We start from the raw sequence: 21083 nt of genomic DNA on the forward strand, positions 1-21083 counted from the left end.
TATAATGGGATGTGTGGGAGCAGTGGATGGAAAGAAACTATACTGGTCCGTTTTTGAGAGAAACTGGACTAATAATTACCAAGACTGTAATGGAGTAGGGAAACATTGGATGGATTAGTCCAGAAGGAGGCGGTAATGCAACATCTTGGATGCCAACCGCCGTAAAACCAAACAAGCAGAAGCCGAAGAAGAAGAAAAAGAGACACGATAATTTGTCCCCATGATGGCGAAGGCATGACCCGCCCCTCTCTGCCTCTGATTGGATTAGCGTCAAACGTTCATCGAATCACATCCGCTTGGCCGAGTGCAGTCAGCCAATCAGAGGCAGAGAGGGGCGGGTCATGCCTTCGCTATCATTGGAAACAAATATCGCTTCCCGGACCAGGAGGACAGGCCTCAAGGTTTATTTTCTGCTCCGATCCAGTCTACAATTAAACTACATGCGCATGTAAGGCAGTAGCCTGAATTAGACACCGGTGTCGTCGTTACGTTGTTATTCCACGGAGAATTCCGCAAGTAGCGCTTTTTGTCCTTCACGGAACATCGTAGTTTGGAAGTTCATTCCGTGCGGAAGTGACGTCTTTTTCAGAGTTTACATATCCTCCTTGTACTTGTAAGGTAAGCAGTGCTTATGTCGTCCTGAGTTATCTTAAAATATCCTCACTAAAACCACCCATCCATTTAATTTGTGTTACTTATGTGTGAGTTGAGATGTTTGTTTACATTTTGGCGGCGGATTTCGGCAGACACTTGCGTTTATTGTGTAAATACTGACCGTGATATTGACTAGCTTGCTGTGCACTTACCCTCAGGCTCTTTGTTCGTCTCAGGACTTCACTGTAAGAGCCCTCCCATCGAGCATAGCATGTTCCTTAGACAATCTGTGTTCGGCATTAAACTCACCTTATTTCTGCACTTTGAAGTCACAGGTAGGGTCGGGTGGGGCAAACCAGAGCCGTATAATAGAAGAGTTCTGACATCTCCATTCACTCCAATGGACCAGTTTTTTTCCAGGAAGTAGAAAGTGGAACTCTTCAGTAAAAAAAAAGCAGCACTGTCGAGTTGCATCAAAATAGACAGTGTTGTAATTTGAAAGGGTTTTTCATCCCTTGAAATGAATCAAATTGTACATTATCTGCTTTATTTTAGCATGCAAAAGTAGCGCGAGACCCATTCCTGGCTGTTAGTTTGCCCCACCCGACCCTACCTGTGACTTCAAAGTGCAGAAATAAGGTGAGTTTGATGCCCAACACAGATTGTCTAAGGAAAATGCTATGCTCGATGGGAGGGCTCTTACTACAGTGAAGTCCTGAGACGAACATAGAAAGAGCCTGAGGGTAAGCTGTGCACTAGCTCCCCCATTCAGTGCAGTGTAAAGAGGACGTTTTTATTTAGTTAGGCTGCTGTCTGGTTTTGTCATTTAATTTATTTCTACACTGAAACATGTTAAGAGTGCCTTATTTAATTGAAATGTGCAGTAATTGTTATATTCAGTGTTATACATGTTGCACTATTGTTTGTACTGCAACATGTTTGAGTTGAGTTTACATGTCCTCCTTGTAAGGTGGTGAAGCAGCAGCAGAGAGCCATTAAACTGCTACATTGGTCTCCACCACAATCCAGAACGCCTGTGTCCTGTGCTCCTTCTCTCCGCACAACACCCCATGATCACACACTCCATCAAACACAACGCAGAGTCCCAGGGTGTGTAGAGAGGCTCCAGCACGTGTGGGTTACACGCACAAGCAAGGACAACTTTGGAAAAGCAAGTAAGGCTGAATCATCTTGCAGAATTAGATATAGACTAGTGCAGACTGATCATATGGAATTCCATGATCTTCTAGAATCACTTCTTAGAACGATATGATGATCTCCTTTGTTTATGTAGCCTAGTGGTTAATAAAGAGTGTGAGAGGCAATAGGCTGTCGAATCTGCTAAGTGTGCACAACCCTCTCTCGCTCTCTCTCTCACACACACACACACACACACACACACACACACACCTACTACACACACAGGCGCACACATGCACACAACTAAACATCTCTAGCCTATACATTATATTAGCTACATCATTTGGCAGACGCTTTTATCCAAAGCACACATTTTTGTCAACAATAGAGAAATCAGCTATGCAACACAATCTATGACAACTTCTGAAGGAATACGAGGGATCAGCCGAGCAGCATTTTGGTAAACAAACCGTGTCACTGGGTGGCAACGGCAATGGAACCCTATGGAGCCTGAGTTTGAGCGTCTGACTCTAGCCGGCTGACCCTGTTTACAATTTAAAAACTGACAGTTCACACAACCTTAAGACGACATGCATATATTATAAGTTAAGTTAACCTTTATTTATCCCCATGGGGAGATTCATCCCCATGGGGGATGAATTATACATCAAACTCTTGAGCTAATTCTGCTCTCACTCAGCATGTCAAAATATAAGCGATGTGGTGTATACCTTTTGAGATATTAACGTTTGTTTGGCACAACTCATATAGTTAACTGCCGCAGGGTTACGCATTTTTGGGTGGCAGTGACATCACGCTGATTCGTCCTATAGTGTGTGTTTTTTTGAGAGAGAGAGAAACATGTTAGTTCAAGAAGGGCCCAGATGGAGCCTGAAGAGGTGTGTTTTTAGTCTTTGACGAAAGATCGGCAGTGATTCGGCCGTCCTGACCGAAGGTGGGAGCTCGTTCCAACATTGAGGTGCGAGGGACGAGAAGAGTCGCGAAAGGGATGAGTGACTTTTGAGCCCCCGTAGCGAAGGAGGGGTGAGGCGTCCCGCACTGGTGGAGGAGCGGAGGGAGCAGTGAGAGGTTTGGAGCCTGACCATAGATTGTAGGTACAGAGGGGCTGTCTGGTGTACTGCCCTGTAGGCCAGATCCAGTGTCTTGAATTTGATGCGTGCCGAGATGGGAAGCCAGTGAAGGTCCCGGAAGAGGGGAGTGACATGAGAGAATTTAGGTTGGTTGAAAACCAGACGGGCTGCAGCGTTCAAAATGAGCTAAAGCGGTCGGATGTCAGAGGCAGGTAGGCTGGCCAGAAGCACGTTGCAGTAGTCCAGGCGGGAGATGACAAGTGACTGGACCAGTTGTGGTGTCGCTTCCCTGTTTGCGGATGTTGTACAAGGCCCTACAGGAGCGTGCTGTCGCAGCAATGTAGGCCAAGCAAGACAGCTGGTTGTCAAGGATCACCCCAAGGTTCTTAGCTGTTTGGGAGGGAAGCACAGTGGTATTGTCAATGGAGATGGAGAGGTCTGTGAGAGGGCAGTCTTTCTCTGGGAGGAAGAGTAAAGCTTGTTTTATACTCGCTGTGCCGCGAAGGGCGCGGGGGAGGAGCGAGGGGCGCGAGCGTCAAATTACGTCAATGTGTTGGGCGCGACCTCCGTAGGCCGCCCACCGCGTACATGAAGATTTTTCTCACAGCGCGCCCTCTGCACAGCTTCTCTCCAAACATGGACGCATTTGAGCCACTGAGCCCTGAACACTGAGCTGTGTTTTCACCACATTTCTTGACCCATGTGGTAGGCTAAACTTTGATTTGCAACTGTTCGTTTTTAGTCATTTCACCAAGTAAATGTGTTGTGTTGAGAGCATGAGAGCAGAGCTCCGGCTCGCGGAGCCTTGCTCGAGTATAATGAGCCCTTAACTCTGTCTTGCCATGGTTGAGCTTGAGGTGGTGGGCAGACATCCAGTCATCGTTTGAGGCATGCAGAGATGTGGGCCTCGATTTGGGTGTCTGAGGGGGGGAAGGAAAGGTAAAGCTGAGTGTCATCGGTGTAGCAGTGATAAGAAAAGCCATGAGATGAGATCACATGGCCAAGACATCTGATATAGGAATCTGTCTTAATTTATGAATTGAAATCATCCTCTGCTATTTAAAAACTCACAAATCTTCAACCTTTAGATTGTAATATTTGTATACCTTCAAACCTATGATTATCTCAATACATTTTACGCAAAATGCCATTACATTTTGAACAATTTCCTAAAGAGTTTGAGACCCAAATTTGTAATTATATTGTATGTGACTGATTTAATTTAACCCCTGCTGTATCTACAGAGCTGCTTGGTGGGAGGACAGACATCTGGCGTAGGAGGGGAGGAGCATTGTCCAAATGAATTCTTCAGAAGAGGTGAGAAAAATATCACTGTTGTATCACTGATGTTGTAACACACACACACACACACACACACACACAGTGCCCCTGCCCTAATTCTTTCTTTGTGTCTTTATAGAAACAGAGAGACACCAACAAGAGATCCAAACGCATTCACACTGGAGAGAAGCCCTACCACTGTGACCAATGTGGAAGCAGTTTCAATGGGTTAGGTGACCTAAAAAGACACAAACGCATTCACACTGGAGAGAAGCCCTACCACTGTGACCAATGTGGAAGCAGTTTCAGTGAGTTAGGTCACCTAAAAAGACACAAACGCATTCACACTGGAGATAAGCCCTACCTCTGTGACCAATGTGGAAGCAGTTTCAGTCGGTTATTTAGCCTAAAATCACACAAACGCATTCACACTGGAGATAAGCCCTACCACTGTGACCAATGTGGAAGCAGTTTCAGTGAGTTAGGTAACCTAAAAAGCCACAAACGCATTCACACTGGAGATAAGCCCTACCACTGTGACCAATGTGGAAGCAGTTTCAGTCGGTTAGGTCACGTAGAAAGACATAAACGCATTCACACTGGAGATAAGCCCTACCACTGTGACCAATGTGGAAACAGTTTCAGTCGGTTAGGTACCCTAAAAAGACACAAACACATTCACACTGGAGATAAGCCCTACCACTGTGACCAATGTGGAAGCAGTTTCAGTTTGCAGTTTCAGCTAAAAACACACAAACGCAGTCACACTGGAGAGAAGCCCTACCACTGTGACCAATGTGGGAGCAGTTTCAATCAGTCTACTCACCTAACAAGACACAAAAACATTCACACTGGAACAGGCTACTGGTGTGACTGCTGTAAGAAAATGTTCACTTGGTCATCTAGTCTGAAGAGACACTCCACTGTCTGCAGGCGGAACACACTTCTCTCTGTCCAACCAAACATGTAATCAATGAATCAAAGTTCAGTGACAGTCTGATTATGCATAATTACCGGTATGTTTGTTTCTGACATTGCATTGCTAGAATGTAAACAATGTAAGAAGGTCATCACAAAGTAAATGGAGAGCTTGTGAAACTGTCTGATTTGTGATTACTACAGCAGAATAACATGCAGATAATATCACCATTATTTTTTCTGACCCAGCATACAGAGCGTCATATTTTGTATTGACATGTATTGAAGATATATTAGGTTTACTAACATGAGATCTGTGGGGTTGGCGACTGTTGGATGTGGTTTACTTTCTCTATTTTTTCTGATGTGGCTTAAGGCTGTTTCATGATGGAGATATGTTACGATGATATGAGTTATATGTGTGAATAATGATACCCTATGGCTGTAGATGAGAAATGTTTTTGTTGATATGGCAAGGGGGGAGGTTAGGGTGTCTTGTCTTGGTCCTGTCCTTTTTCTGTTCTTGTTTTGTCTCTCTTTAGTATTTGTATGTATCATTTGTAAATGTTTGTTTAAAAAAACTATAAAAATGTGGTCACCAAAAAACGTTTACTAACATGAATGAACAAGAACAGTGACATCAACAAAGGCGAGTTCATATTAAAGGCACAATGAATTTAAACCCAATCTCTTCAGTGTATTACTTCTAGCCTGGTATTAACTAAAGTAACTGAAGGAACACCAAGCATTGCCTATAGCCTACATGAATGATCTGTGGCAGCATATTTGAATAATGTCTTCATCTAATGTTTCATTGAAAATCAAGTTTCACTATTAAACTTTAATGTGATTTGGTTGTAGAGTTTGCCAAGTGGTACTTGATGCAGTACTGGGCTCCTCCCCCCTGGAGCTCCAGAGGAGAGGAGTTTTCTCTCCAGAGAGGAGGAGCTGGGGCTCCATTGATGAAGGCAGCTGCAATGCTGCAATGAGGAAACTCAACTCACTCCCGGTAGAATGTCTCTGCCTTCAAAATAAAATGCAAATAAAAGTGTTTCAAATAAACGCAAATAAGTGTTGTTTTGCATCATCATTCATCATCAGTTACTGGAGGTGGTGCGCTTTGCCAAAACTACATTTTAGCACTTAATAGCCTATTTATTACTTACTGAATACTGTACATCATCCACATTCTGTGAATACAGGTGAATATCCATACTAATTTCTATATAGCCTATATTTTACTTTCTAGATCAGATTTACTTTCTATTTACTTTACCCTGTACAACTAATTTGACAGCTCATCCATTGTATTTAAACAGTTGTGTATTATTTTTAATATTTTTTTTATTCTACTTATCAAGCACATTGTGCTTGTATGATGGAATATGTGACACGTGAACTTTCATTTGATCTAATATTGTTATGAATCTGTAGGGTTGTGCTTATTGTATTAAATCAAAAGAAGAAAGAAAAAGGAAATCTTTGTGAATATAGGAATTGTTAATATTCTGAATTGTCCACAAGGATAAATGGGTGTATTTAATTTGATGATAGTCAAATAAACAGACTGAATATCGTTTTAATATTTATTTGCCATTATGTTTTAAACAGACATTCAAGCACAGGAGGAGGAACAACCGACATAATTCATTCAAGGCTAACCTTTACTGTACATTTTAAACGCTGCATGTAAGATTCATGTTTTCATTAGCTCAGCACACATTTCAGACACTCACACATTTCAGGTACTGTAGCTTAAGCCTCCACATAACAGTCAAGTTCAGCCCTATCCAGCAGACACACATCTGCTCTCTGTGTGGACATCTTCACCGCATAGTGGATCAGGCCCGAGGGCGACCCCCTGCTGTTATCAGTTATATATACTCCTTTATATAAACTACCTCTAGCGGTTGGAGGTAGTTTATAGGCTGGAGTCAAGCCTATGTACTGTACAGTACATGTTACTCTGCCTCAGAATAGCCTAGTTCATATTAATGTGACACTACTGACACTTATTAATATCAGATCACGCTCCAAGAAGACTTGACAATGATTTTATTGCTTCTACAAATTCTAACCCCCTGTGTGGCCCATGCTGGAATTGCAAAAAGATGAGAAAGATATTGGTGGTTAAGAGTGAATAATGACATCACAACTGTTAATTTAAAATGAGTTATTTCTCTCAATCTGGCTTCAAATGTCCCACATTTTTCCACGGCACACGCGCCGGCCCTGCCAACCCTCCCCGGGATATGTGTTTGTATATGATGCAGGTGCGTGTAAGAATGAGAGACAAGACAACGAGCTAGGTTTGCGGGTGCATTCCAGCTTCCTATATATGACCGCCCGCTACATCCGGGTAACGGCCGAACTAGTGGATAGCCGATGGCATCGATCTAACCAGCCCCGTAACATCCTCCCTTTCCAAGTAAACAACACCTGAACATAGTGCAACATGTTACTAATAACTTGTAAGTAAATTAAGTTTAGCTGTGTCAAAACATTCAATGTTACAGTGTTACAATGTACAATGTGTGTACAATGTTTTTCTTTTTTCTTTTTCTTTTACAACTTTTTCTCCTTTTTTCCCCCCCAATTACTGTCAACCCCCACCCAATGTCCAAGTCTCACACAGTCCACTGACTTTTTTTTTTCCTTCTTCAATGGCCACCCCCCAAACAGTCCATGTCAAAGGTTGAGTCTCTCAGGAGGCCTAGACAGCCGTCCAGCCCTAGTGCATCTGTGTCCCTCCGAGGGCATGGCTCCAACCGAACTGCGAGAGGGCATCGGTGTAAGCCCGACGGGGGAAGAGTCGGCCAAGATCGGGGAAGCCTCGGTCACACTATCCTCCGGAACACATGTCGGCTCAGGCTCCTTTTCCACACAGGCCCGAGTAGAAGTTGGCTCCGCCACCCTGAGGTCAACCCTGTTGCGTCGATAAGAGGGACCCGTCAACATCCACCAAGTAAGATCTGGGCGCGACCTTGCGGAGGCAGGTTCCGACCCTCCAGAGCCCAGTGTTATCGCCAGGCAAGGGCTTCATCCGGATAGCCTCACCTCTGTCCTCTGTCCACCTCTGGCAGGTCCCGTGCGGACCGGTCATAGAAAGACTTGGCAAGCTGCTTCCTGTGACGCAGCTTTTCAGCGACTCCGATCACAACGACTGGCTCAAGAAGCTTGTTCGTCACTGGAATGGATGTTTTCAGCCGGCGAGATATGAGGCGCTGTGCCGGGCGGGCTGCTATCCATGTTTTCAGTGGGAGTGTTTCTCCAGTGCAGTATGGCTTTCCAGGGGTCATCACCCTCACGCATGGACTTACGCAGTAGATTATTTGCGATTTTGACGGCAGACTCTGCCTTGCCCTTTGCCTTTGGGTGCCTTGGAGAGGAGGTCACGTGCTCGAACTCCCGGTCCGAGGCAAAACGTTTAAACTGTGAAGCAAACTGTGGGCCATTGTCTGTGATGACTTTGTCCGGCTGGCCATGTCATGCGAACTGCGCCACACAACGCTTGATGACTGTCTCTGCCGACATGTCAGAGAGAAGCTCGACCTCCCAAAAATCCGAATAGTGGTCGACCGTGAGCAGATAGTCCTTCTGCCTGTGACTGAACAGGTCCATGCTCACGATTTGCCATGGCCTGATGGGCAGTTCATGTGAGAGCATGGTCTCTTTTTGCTGTTTGTGCGCATACTCATTGCAGGTCGAACAGGTGCCCACAAAGTCCTTTATTTCTGCCTGCATGTTGGGCCAGTAGCCTACAACGTCTCCCGAGCCTGCCGGTAGCATGCTGGTCACTCACGTTTAAGTAGTCCGCCTGGTTCACATGCTGTATGTCCTCTTGCTCTTGCTGTAGGGTGCAGACAGCGTGCCGCTGGTATGCAGTTCCCCTGCCGATGCATCCTGCTGTCGCTCTGCTGAGCGTGTCACTGATGAACATCAGGTGACCAGGGTTGTAGACGACCCTCAGGCTGTAGTTCTGTAAGGTCATAAGCATGCTCTGAAGCCTCTTGGGTATGGAGAGATATATGTGTCTTTATTCTGTGACTGAAAGTTTACATCCTGTAACCCAAGACTGTATCTGTGAGAAAATAAATCCACTTTGTAATCAAAAAATAGATCTGTAAGCAAAAACATGGATTTGAAAACAAAACTATCAACAATCCAATCAAAGAAAAATTTAAAAATAAAATAAAATAAATGTTTTTAGATTTTTCATTAATGTGAATTCAAAAAAGTTGCATGCAAACACAAACATTTTGTTCTCAACTCCAAAACATTTGTTTGCAAAACCATTACGTTTGCTTACAAAGCTCAACTTTTCTTTTGCAAAACGAAAAGTTTTGTTTGCAAAACCTGAGTTTTGCAAAACTTTTTCTGTTACAATAAGGGCGGGACCTACAGCAAAAAGAAGTAACGCACGTCCCTATTGGCCAGTGTCGATCGGAGTGATAGCTTGGCAACATCCAATCCAGTACGAGACAAGGCGGAGGGCGGGCACTTGAACGGAAGTATTTCCTGAAGGAATCTCCATGCCATTTTAGCGCCAGTTATAACCACAGATTGAAGAGAGAAGCCGTGAGTATGTTCACACCAATGTTTTTATGTTTGGACCGGTGCATGTAACCTGACCAAACATAAAAACATTGGTGTGAACATACTCACAGCTTCTCTCTTCAATCTGTGGTTATAACTGGGGCTGAAATGGCATGGAGATTCCTTCAGGAAATACTTCCTTCAAGTGCCCGCCCTCCGCCTTGTCTCTTACTGGATTGGATGTTGCCAAGCTATCACTCCGATCGACACTGGCCAATAGGGACGTGTGTTACTTCTTTCTGCTGTAGGTCCCGCCCTTATTGTAACAGAAAAAGTTTTGCAAAACTCAGGTTTTGCAAACAAAACTTTTCATTTCGCAAAAGAAAAGTTGAGCTTTGTAAGGGACTGTTCGTTATTTATGAGAGGGGGGGGTATGGTGCAGCGGCGACTTTGTTTTCGTTTTGTTCCTTCACCCTCCCCAGATCTATAAATATTTTCCCATGTCCCTCCCTGAGTGACTGGAGATAAATGCATCACCCTCCCTCCACCATAAATAACCACACTTTATCATATTCACACCAAAGGTAGTAGCCTACTGAAGAACGCTACGTTTGATAGCGCCCGACATCGGGGGGGAGAGGGGGCGGGGGGCATATAACGTTAATAGTACCCAGCCCAATATGGCCTCATCTCCTAGTTATAAAGCCTACAGTAGCCTAGCCAACTGCATATGTGTCAACAATTCCAGCTCTGAAACAATATAGGCTAAAGCGATGATAAACGTTTCCAGTCAATGCACCAAGCAAACTGCAGGACCAAAACAACCTATTCTGCACACACACACACACACACACACACACACACACACACACACACACACACACACACACACACACACACACACACACACACACACACACAAACATACCGACACGTGCATATTAATGACCGTTCTCCCAAATGTACTGAATAGGCCTGTACACAGTGCATACTGTAGGAGCAGCGTCCACAATATTGGCACGGCGGCCATATAACACTTACCATTTGATGGTCGCATGACAACGAAATCCCTGGAGTTGGGGGGAAAGTATAGGTTTTCTGTAGCAAATCCTGGTGTACGTTTTTCATCTTGAAGGATAAATCCTCACTTTCAGTTTCTGTGTTGTTTTTTCCCGCTATCTTGTATTTGGTACCACCCACTGTACAACGCTATCTACCACTTTCTCATGTGCATAAAACACGGAATGTGCGCACGGCGGCGCAACCACAGTAATATAAGACTCACAATGTATTTAGCCTATAGCCTATATCATCAGCAGATTCACAACTTAACAAAGGCGAGTTGTTGTTACGAGCTGTTGGCAAATAAAGCTTGTTTACCTTTCAGAAGTGGACACCAGCGGGGGCTGCGTCAGCAAAGGTCTTTAAATAAATCCAATCATCCTCTATTAGGATTCTCTCTGCCAGTTCATTTTATATGGAGATTGTTGCCAGTCCATTAAGTCTGTCTTGTTTCATTGTAGGCTACTACTGCAGAGGTAGTTTCAACTTTGAGAAACTTCAGATATTGTATCTTGCAATTTTGGTCTCTCCAATGAATGGGCAGGCAAAGTGCGCACTGCGCGCTGCACAGGGAAACAGATTGTTTTGGAACCCAGAAACAACGTTAGAAATATCGCGCTTATTTACTGATTACACTAATACTGGTACACACATATGAGCACATGGCCTAGGCTACCTTAACCCAAAGTTAATGATGTAAATTAGTCTACTTGTAGGCTATGTCATTTCATTTACTCCGTGTCCCTTTTCCTCATTCAAGCGGGATGGAGAAGACATGATGACCCGCCCTCCTCTGCCTCTGATTGGCTAGTAGTAGTGCTTGTTTAGGCATGAGGAGTGATGATTGGTTGGGTTAGGGTAAGAATATCAGGGTAGGCCAATCAGAGGCATAGTAGGGCGGGCGGTTCGTGCCGCGGACAGCGGCGAGAGAATGGATCTAGCAGGGAAGAGCATGAGAGGCAGAGCGCTGGAGAATATTTGGAGAGCTGCAAGTGAAGGCGCACAAGTGCCGCCCTAGGCGGTCGCCTATGTCGCCTATATGTTCGAACCGGCCCTGAGCCTAGCCAACTGCATATGTGTCAACAATTCCAGCTCTGAAACAATATAAAGCGATGATAAACGTTTCCAGTCAATGCACCAAGCAAACAGCAGGACCGAGTGAGGGCCTGTACACAGTGCATAGGAGCAGCGGTTTACGTGAAAGGAAGGAATGGGAGATACCAAGTCCAGTCACCATACAGGTAAACCATAGATATAAATAGGGGAGTAAACACGAATTTTGGAACGAAAAAACGCATTTAAAATATATACAAAATACAAAAAATGAATGTTGTATAGCCCTCCCTAAAGCCAAAATAAAAAACACAAGTCCCTCCCCAGTACTCAAAAAAATATTTGATATCCCTCCCCCTTTCTGCACCATACCCCCCCTCTCATAAATAACGAACAGTCCCTAAGCAAAGGTAATGGTTTCGCAAACAAATGGTCTGGAGTTGAGAACAAAATGTTTGTGTTTGCATGCAACTTTTTTTAATTCACATTAATGAAAAATCTAAAAACATTTTTTTAATTTAATTTTTTAATTTTTCTTTGATTGGATTGTTGATAGTTTTGTTTTCAAATCCATGTTTTTGCTTACGGATCAATTTTTTGATTACAAAGTGGATTTATTTTCTCACAGATACACTCTTTGGTTACAGGATGTAAACTTTCAGTCACAGAATAAAGACACATATATCTCTCCATATTTGGGCGCGTTGAGGAGAGGTTTGCTGAAGATCGAGATCAGGGGTTTATGATCTGTCTCCGCTGTGATGAGGTCGCGGCCGTAGTAGTAGTGGTGAAACCTCTGACAGGCGAAGACGATGCTGAGACACTCCTTCTCAATCTGGAAGGATATAATGGGATGTGTGGGAGCACTGAGCAGTGGATGGAAAGAAACTATACTGGTCCGTTTTTGAGAGAAACTGGACTAATAATTAACAAGACTGTAATGCAGTAGGGAAACATTGGATGGATTAGTCCAGAAGGAGGCGGTAATGCAACATCTTGGATGCCAACCGCCGTAAAACCAAACGGAAGAAGAAGAAGAAGAAGAAGATGCACGATAATTTCCCCCCATGATGGCGAAGGCATGGCCCGCCCCTCTCTGCCTCTGATTGGCCTAGCGTCAAACGTTTATTTAATCACATCCGCTTGGCCGAGTGCAGTCAGCCAATCAGAGGCAGAGAGGGGCGGGTCATGCCTTCGCCATCATTGGAAACAAATATCGCTTCCCGGACAATAGACCAGGGAACTAGGCCTCTGATCAAGGTTTATTTGTGCTCCGATCCAGTCTACAACTAACCTACATGCGCACAAGCAAGGACAACTTTGGAAACGCAAGTAAGGCAAAATCATCTTGCAGAATTAGATATATAGACTAGTGGAATGATCTTCTAGAATCACTGAGAACGATATGATGATCTCCTTTGTTTATTCACTAGCCTAGTCTCTCTCTCTCTCTCTCTCTCTCTCTCTCTCTCTCTCTCTCTCTCTCTCTCTCTCTCTCTCTCTCTCTCTCTCTCTCTCTCTCTCTCTCTCTCTCTCTCTAATTCAACTCAAAGGGGCTTTAGTTTATTGGCATGAGAAACGCAGGTATACATATAGAGACTAGTGCATACTGATCATATGGAATGATCTTCTAGAATCACCGAGGACGATATGATGATCTCCTTTGTTTATGTAGCCTAGTAGTGGTTAATAAAGAGTGTGAGAGGCGATAGGCTGTCGAATCTGGTAACGTGTGCGCACAACCCTCTCTCCCGCTCGCTCGCTCTCTCTGTGATTAGACGCTATCCCAAATTCTCTTTGCTCTCTCTCTCTCTCTCTCTCTCTTTCTCTCTCTCTCTCTCTCTCTCTCTCTCTCTCTCTCTCTCTCTCTGTCTCTCTCACTCACTCACACAAACTCCTACTGCACACACAGGCGCACACATGCACACACTCAGAGATGGCCGAAAATACATCATAAAGTAGGCTATTTTGATACAAATTACAAATACTTGCTCAAAAAAATTATCACAATACAAATACAAAATACTGGTCTGAAAAATGTAGCCTATTTGAGATACAAATACGTATTATATTTAATAGCCTACATAAAAATACATTTTATAAAAACTGATAAAGAGCTGCAACAATTTAATCCATCAATTCATTGCCAAATATTACATTAATTGCCTATTTTGATAATCTATTCATCATTTTGAGCCATTTCTGTAAGGAAAATGTCCTAATTCTCTGATTCCAGCTTCTCAAATGTGAAATTTTCTGGTTTCCTTAGATGGCAAATCATCTCTTAGTCCACAGTATTCTCCTTTGTGTACCCTCTAACTCTAACACATTACAGTTCTTTCATTTCAGTTTTAGCTGTTTTTCAGCACAGCTAATTTCTCCCTCACTTCAGCTGTTAATCACCTTCTGTGAGGGCTTTTGACTTACAGGCAGCATTTCTACATGTTAACCTCAAGTTTTGGAACTTTGACCATGTTAGGCCCTAGATATCTGACATCATAACAGTATCCCTGGAGATGATGTGCCATGGCTGCAGTTATGCAAATCGCCGGCTCCACGGGCTCCCAAAATCATGACTGACAGACAGACAGACACCGCCCACCCACCTTGGTGCCATCATGCAAACGTGTGCCATCGGCTCATACTACATCAGAGTTGCTCGAGTGACATCACTGATGACATCACAACTGCTTGAATGACATCACAGTTGAGCAAACAGTTGCTCGAGTGACATCACTGATGACATCACAACTGATCGAGTGACATCACTGATGACATCACAACTGATCGAGTGACATCACTGATGACATCACAACTGATCGAGTGACATCACTGATGACATAACAGATGACATCACTGATGACATAACAGATGACATCACAATCATGACCCACACTGCCGCCACACACACTGCCACCCACTTTGCCAATTTTAATTAGGAAGATAATTAGTTGTCTTTCTAACAATACACTGGTTTGAATATGCAGTAAACCATTTCATTTGCAGATAGGCCAGTGCATGCAATATCTAATCATCAATTTAAATTAGTAATTTATCTCTGGGGGAATTTCCACCAATACAAGGCTTCATACTAGACGAAGAAGTGATGTGAAGTCTGACTCAAGACCCACCCTACTCTGCCTCTGATTTGTGGTTGAGTTTAAGCCAATCAGAGGTAGAGTAGAAGTGACATGTCACATTTTCTTTCTCCACAGTTTAAACCTGTGTCAATGGTAAGAATGTGTCAATTTGAGAATAAAATGACATAAAATGAAAGAAAAAGGTATTTTATGTATTTAAAATACACAAAATACAAGGTCTGAAAGTATCTTGGTACAAATTACATCTTATTTTTCTCGGTCCAGCCAAATACAAATTGCAAAATACACAAATGTATTTTAAATACGTATTTTAAATACATGTATTTAAAATACTGCCCATCTTTGCACACACTAAACTAAACATCTAGCCTATACATTACATTACGCTACATTACATACATACATTACGCTTTTATCCAAAGCGACTTACAGTAACACATTTTTGTCAACAATATAGAAATCAACTATGCAACACAATCTATGACAACTTCTGAAGGAATACGAGGGATCAGCCGAGCAGCATTTTGGTAAACAAACCGCGTCACTGGGTGGCAACGGCAATGGAACCCTATGGAGCCTGAGTTTGAGCGTCTGACTCTAGCCGGTAGGGATGGGCATCGAATTTCGAATTTTCGAATAATCGTTGTTATTATCAAGGTCGACTTTTATTATTGAAATTCGAAATTCGAAAAAAAAAAAAAAAAAAAAAAATTTTTTTTTTTTTTTTTTTGAGTGAAATGTTGCATTGTCTCCCCTGATTCTAAGTATAGTCAAATCGCTTGGTTTGAGCAAGTAAAACAATTTTTATAAGCATTTTAAGCAAGGTTTATGGAAAAATTAATGGCAGATGAAATCCCATGAAGAGGGAGAGGGGGTGACTTTGGCACCCCTTTGGCACTCAGACCTGAGCCTACTAAATATTTAATGAACCACTCATGATTGTCAAAACTGTTTTTTATTTTCGAAAATGTCAATGTCATGTAACATGTTCTTTACTTCAGTGGTGCAATGCTTGTTTGAGCTAAAAATCCACAGCAGAAGCTTTTTATATTAATTAATAAAGCCGTAGACTTAGAATCAGGGGAGACAATGCAACATTTCACTCACAAAAAAAAAAAAAAAAAATTACATTTTTTTTTTAATTTTCGAAATTCGAATTAAATTCGAATTTGGCCAGCGAATTTCGAATAGTGTTTTTGCTAGAAATGCCCATCCCTACTAGCCGGCTGACCCTGTTTACAATTTAAAAACTGCGACAGTTCACACAACCTTTAGACGACATACATAAGTTAAGTTAAGTTATCCTTTATTTATCCCCATGGGGAAATTCATCCCCATGGGGGATGAATTATACATCAAACTCTTGAGCTAATTCTGCTCTCACTCAGAATGTCAAAATATAAGCCATGTGGTGTATACCTTTTGAGATATTAACGTTTGTTTGGCACAACTCATATAGTTAACTGCCGCAGGGTTACGCATTTTTGGGTGGCAGTGACGTCGCGCTGATTCGTCTTATAGTGGTATTTTTTACTTATTTATTTTTTGAGAGAGAGATATGTTAGTTCAAGAAGGGCCCAGATGGAGCCTGAAAAGGTGTGTTTTTAGTCTTTGACGAAAGATTGGCAGTGATTCGGCCGTCCTGACCGAAGGTGGGAGCTCGTTCCAACATTGAGGTGCCAGGGACGAGAAGAGTCGGGATGAGCGACTTTTGAGCCTCCGTAGCGAAGGAGGGGTGAGGCGTCCTGCACTGGTGGAGGAGCGGAGGGAGCAGTGAGAGGTTTGGAGCCTGACCATAGATTGTAGGTACAGAGGAGCTGTCTGGTGTACTGACCTGTAGGCCAGAACCAGTGTCTTGAATTTGATGCGTGCCGAGATGGGAAGCCAGTGAAGGTCCTGGAAGAGGGGAGTGACATGAGAGAATTTAGGTTGGTTGAAAACCAGACGGGCTGCAGCGTTCAAAATGAGCTAAAGCGGTCGGATGTCAGAGGCAGGTAGGCCGGCCAGAAGCACGTTGCAGTAGTCCAGGTGGGAGATAAGTGACTGGACCAGTTGTGGTGTCGCTTCCCTGTTTGTGGATGTTGTACAAGGCCCTACAGGAGCGTGCTGTCGCAGCAATGTAGGCCAAGCAAGACAGCTGGTTGTCAAGGATCACCCCAAGGTTCTTAGCTGTTTGGAAGGGAAGCACAGTGGTATTGTCAATGGAGATGGAGAGGTCTGTGAGAGGGCAGTCTTTCTCTGGGAGGAAGAGTAAAGCTTGTTTTATACTCGCTGTGCCGCAAAGGGTGGTTTGATTAGCAACTGTTCGTTTTTAGTCATTTCAACAAGTACATGTGTTGTGTTGAGAGCATGGTTGAGAGAGATTAAAAGCAGCACAGAGTAGGCTATCAGGGCTGAGAACTGAAACGGCTATTCAGTAAAAACAAGTTTTGTGATTTATTCATGTGCTGATATACGGTCTTTTGAGAGTGAAAGCGCACTCAGTACTGCACATAATATCGTTTCATTGCGACTTTTCATGGGCTGTTCTCACTATTACCATTGTACAATGTAAATGCTGATCACTTGGCTGCCATTCTGAGTATAAAAGCATTTGCCCCAGCGCGAGGTCCGCCCGTGACTCGCAGAGCCTTGCTCGAGTATAATGAGCCCTTAACTCTGTCTTACCATGGTTGAGCTTGAGGTGGTGGGCAGACATCCAGTCATCGTTTGAGGCATGCAGAGATGTGGGCCTCGATTTGGGTGTCTGAGGGGGGGAAGGAAAGGTAAAGCTGAGTGTCATCGGCGTAGCAGTGATAAGAAAAGCCATGAGATGAGATCACATGGCCAAGAGATCTGATATAGGAATCTGTCTTAATTTATTAATTGAAATCATCCTCTGCTATTTAAAAACTCACCCATCTTCAACCTTTAGATTGTAATATTTGTATACCTTCAAACCTATGATTATCTCAATAGATTTTAAGTATACATACCAATTTTGAACAATTTCCTAAAGAGTTTGAGACTCCAATTTGTAATTAAATTGTATATGATTTAATTTAACCCCTGCTGTATCTACAGAGCTGCTTGGTGGGAGGACAGACATCTGGCATAGGAGGGGAGGAGCATTGGCCAAATGAAATTAAATGAATTCTTCAGAAGAGGTGAGAAAATATCACTGTTGTATCACTGATGTTGTCACACACACACACACACACACACACACACACACACACACACACACACACACACACACACACACACACACACACACACACACACTGTGCCCCCCTGCCCTAATTCTTTATTTGTGTCTTCATAGAAACAGAGAGACACCAACAAGAGACCCAAACGCATTCACACTGGAGAGAAGCCCTACCTCTGTGACCAATGTGGAAGCAGTTTCAGTGTGTTAGGTAGCCTAAAAACACACAAACGCATTCACACTGGAGAGAAGCCCTACCACTGTGACCAATGTGGAAGCAGTTTCAGTGTGTTAGGTAACCTGAAAAGACACAAACGTCTTCACACTGGAGAGAAGCCCTACCACTGTGACCAATGTGGGAGTAGTTTCAGTGACCCAAGTGCCCTAATAAGACACAAACGCATTCACACTGGAGAAAAGCCCTACCACTGTGACCCATGTGGAAGCAGTTTCAGTCACTCAAGTGACCTAACAACACACAAACGCATTCACACCTTAGAAAAGCCCTACAAATGTGACCAATGTGGGAGCAGTTTCAGTCAGTCAAATGCCCTAACGACACACAAACGCATTCACACTGGAGAGAAGCCCTACCACTGTGACCAATGTGGGAGAAGTTTCAGTGACCCAAGTGCCCTAACAAGACACAAACGCATTCACACTGGAACGGGCTACTGGTGTGACTGCTGTAAGAAAATGTTCACTCGGTCATCTAGTCTGAAGAAACACCGCTGCATCTAACCTGAAGAGCGCCCTCCACTGTCTGCAGGCGGAACACACTTCTATCTGTCCAACCAAACATGTAATCAATGAATCAAAGTTCAGTGACAGTCTGATTATGCATAATTATGTTTGTTTCTGACATTGCATTGCTAGAATGTAAACAACAATGTAAGAATGGCATTACAAAGTAAATGGAGAGCTTGTGAAACTGTCTGATTTGTGATTACTACAGCAGAATAACATGCAGATAATATCACCATTATCTTTTCTGACCCACCATACAGAGCGTCCTATTTTGCATTGACATATATGGAAGATATATTGTCCCTAAGGTTTACTAACATGAGATCTGTGGGGTTGGCAACTATGGATGTGGTTTACTTTCTCCACTTTTTCTGATGTGGCTTAAGACTGTTTCATGATGGAGATATGTTACGATGATATGAGTTATAATATATGTGTGAATAATGATACCCTGTGGCTGTAGATGAGAAATGTTTTTGTTGATATGGCAAAGGGGGAGGGTAGGGTGTCTTGTCTTGGTCCTGTCCTTTTTTTGTTCTTGTTTTGTCTCTCTTTAGTATTTGTACGTATCATTTGTAAATGTTTGTTTAAAAAAACTATAAAAATGTGGTCACAAAAAAGGTTTACTAACATGAATGAACAAGAACAGTGACATCAACAAAGGCGAGTTCATATTAAAGGCACAATGAATTTAAACCCAATCTCTTCAGTGTATTACTTCTAGCCTGGCATTAACTAAAGTAACTTAAGTCACAACAAGCATTGCCTATAGCCTACATGAATGATCTGTGGCAGCATATTTGAATAATGTCTTCATCTGATGTTTAATTGAAAATCAAGTTTTTCACTGTTAAACTTTATTGCTTATTGTATTAATTAAATCAATGTATTAATAAAATAAACAAGGTTTTTCTGTTTCCCAACCTCCAGTTAAGAAAAGGTCAAGTCAGTGCATCTGTACATCACCTTTATTCTATCCTATATGCATTGCCACCTCACTACTACAGGAAACCATGTCATAGAGTTCTTCAGCTGGATATCTTCATTGTGTTTCTCTTTCTACATACAGCTTGTATGCATGTAGCGTTGGCAAGTCTCAATTAGAGAGAAGAGAGTTTTTAGTGAATAGAGACAGAACAATTAGTGCTCTGCTGTGGTTGACCAGCTCAGTCTTAGCCTCCAGCTGATTGGTTGATTGCAGACATAGACTGGACAGAGAGCTTGGCTATCATTCAGACACCTCACCCATCCAATCCCACCGGGGGTGAAAGACCCGCACGGAGGTGATGGTTGCCAGGTGACTCCCGCTAACCCCCCTGTCAGGAGAAAAGGCTGCAGCAATCACTCTCCTTCCTCCTCACCTCCTGGGTGACAACAACCGTCTGTGGAGGGTGTGTGTGTGCATACATGCACGTGTGTGTGTGTTTTCACTAGTAATCATTTACATACCAACCTGCACACTCGCCCTGTTAATTCCCAACTAAACACTAGTCAAAGGATAACAAAGAGAGGTCATTAGAAAGAAAGAAAAAGGAAATCTTTGTGAATATAGGAATTGTTAATATTCTGAATTGTCCACAAGGATAAATGGGTGTATTTAATTTGATGATAGTCAAATAAACAGACTGAATATCAAGTTTTAATATTTATTTCCATTATTTTTTAAACAGACATTCAAGCACAGGAGGAGGAACAACCGACATAATTCATTCAAGGCTAACCTTTACTGTACATTTTAAACGCTGCATGTAAGATTCATGTTTTCATTAGCTCAGCACACATTTCAGACACTCACACATTTCAGGTACTGTAGCTTAAGCCTCCACATAACAGTCAAGTTCAGCCGTATCCAGCAGACACACATCTGATCTCTGTGTGGACATCTTCACCGCATAGTGGATCAGGCCTGAGGGCGACCTCCCGCTGTTATCAGTTATATACTCCTTTATATAAACTACCTCTAGCGGTTGGAGGTAGTTTATAGGCTGGAGTCAAGCCTATGTACTGTACAGTACATGTTACTCTGCCTCAGAATAGCCTAGTTCATATTAATGTGACACTACTGACACTTATTAATATCAGATCACGCTCCAAGAAGACTTGACAATGATTTTATTGCTTCTACAAATTCTAACCCCCTGTGTGGCCCATGCTGGAATTGCAAAAAGATGAGAAATGATCAGATATTGGTGGTTAAGAGTGAATAATGACATCACAACTGTTAATTTAAAATGAGTTATTTCTCTAAATCTGCCTTCAAATGTCCCACATTTTTCCACGGCACACATGCCGGCCCTGCCAACCCTCCCCGGGATATGTCCCTACCAATGACAGAATCAAAGCTACCCTTGAATAGAGGCCAGTGTGAAGGAT

The 21083-nt window shown here is 43.0% G+C and overlaps 1 long non-coding RNA gene across 1 annotated transcript; it reads left to right on the forward strand.

Annotated features, from left to right (window-relative positions):
- Window positions 1–1582: 1582 nt before the first annotated feature.
- Window positions 1583–5896, forward strand: LOC310779971. Its single transcript, XR_014552886.1, has 3 exons — window positions 1583–1769; window positions 4070–4142; window positions 4246–5896. It is a non-coding gene; the product is annotated as an uncharacterized lncRNA (long non-coding RNA).
- The last annotated feature ends 15187 nt before the right edge of the window (window positions 5897–21083 follow it).

This window comes from Poromitra crassiceps, assembly GCF_964638095.1.
Source record: "Poromitra crassiceps genome assembly, chromosome: 7".
NCBI lineage: Eukaryota > Metazoa > Chordata > Actinopteri > Beryciformes > Melamphaidae > Poromitra > Poromitra crassiceps.